The following is a 1748-nucleotide window of genomic DNA, read 5'->3' on the forward strand; positions in this document are numbered from 1 at the left end:
TGGATGGGACCGATCTGGAGAAAATGGAAGGATGGACGGATCAGAAGAGAATGTTTTAGTTTAGTTTTAGTAAGAGTTTTACGGAACTTGCAACACAATAAAGTCCCATAAGTGCCGAAGATTAGAGGTGTTACAAGAGAGTAACAAACACAAAATAGAAGGAGGGGAGATAAGGACCACAGATGTTTGATAGGAAAGAAGGAGTAAACCACACCAGAGCACCAGCCAACCACCAGAAGAGAATGGATGGACGGATCAGAAGACGCAATGTCTCATGCTCACTCACAGCAGATCAGATTTATTTGACTGAGTCGGGTCCCGTCAAACGTTCCTTCATGGGTGGGTCAAAAAGCTACTAGATCAACATTGTATTTTGGCTTAACGCGACCAAATTTTAATACAACTGAAATCGACAGTGACTCAAAAACAGACACGTTTGTTTCTCCAGGTCGCAATCCCCTTTGTGTCAAAATAGTATGATTGTTTTTTGGGGTTTTTTTCTCTCTTTTGTTATTAACTGACACCAGTCTGCTACTGACTGGAGTGTCTTTAGGCCATTCCAAAAGGGATCACATTATCATGTTCTTATGCACAGTAGAATCGGAAATGGGCTGATTCATCATTGTCAATATTATCATGCTCATAACTGTGCCTGAACTGCAACAGGGAACTGCTGCTTTTTCTTTCCTAATCCTTACTATCGTCATTGTCCTCTACTTCTTTTGTTTGTTTGTCACACTCTTGTGACCCTCTGTTTCCGGGGTGCTTTAATAGTCGAAGCAGATTGTGTACTGTTGAAGCTAGAGAGGTGAGCAGAGTAAGCCTGATTCCCTGTTTGGACTTCTCTGTTGACATCCACTCCTTGATGCTCATATGACCTTATGAAGTTGTGAGCGCCGTAAAACCTCTACTAAAACTAAATTAAACTCTCTTGTTATGTTGGGTTTTTTTCGCCATCCACAAAGGAACATGTGGTTGTCACCGACTGACTCAGATGAATCAGTACGGCAGCGTGCATCAAATACCCTAGTCTGGAATCACTGAAAGCTCTCACAGAATGCTCAGCTTCTTTTTTATTTTTTAAACATCAACATAGATGCACAAATTGCTGCTTGGGCGGTTGTCGGGTGCGCTGGAGTGGTTTACACTCTCTATCCTTTCAAAAAATCACGTTCAATGGAACACGCACGAAATGAACACATCGCCCTCTGCGGCTTTTTAAATTTTGGTTCCAAAAAAGAGGAAAAAAAAAACTTCACCAAACGCGTTCAGTCAAGAGTGATGCTGATGTTTTTAATGGAATTTCTGAGCACTGGTTTGGACTGTGATTGACAATCTAGGTAACAAAGTAAATGATGATATCAAGAGAACAGTAAGACTAGACTGTTTCTTTTACTTCTCTTGAGACTAAAAAATGGGAAAAAAAGTGAAAAAAAAAGAAAATGGGTTTAAAAAAAGAGGAAAAGGAAGAAAAAAAGAGTGGAGATGAAAGAAGGAGGAAAAAATGAGAAAAACAAAATACGTGTTGATGGAACCACACAGAGATAAACACTAAAATAAAGAAGAAAAAATGAGAAAAATGTAAATGTGTTTTAATCTACTATGACGCGAACAGTAAGACAAGGCTGTTACTTTTACTTCTCATGAGACTTAAAAATAGACACAACCAGACAGTTTAAAAAACCCAATAAGACAAAAGAACAAACTAAAAGAAAATAATGTAATGCAAAGTTGCCCCCCCCCCCTAC

The sequence above is a fragment of the Aplysia californica genome, unplaced genomic scaffold (assembly GCF_000002075.1).
Source record: "Aplysia californica isolate F4 #8 unplaced genomic scaffold, AplCal3.0 scaffold01157, whole genome shotgun sequence".
Taxonomy (NCBI): Eukaryota; Metazoa; Mollusca; class Gastropoda; order Aplysiida; family Aplysiidae; genus Aplysia; species Aplysia californica.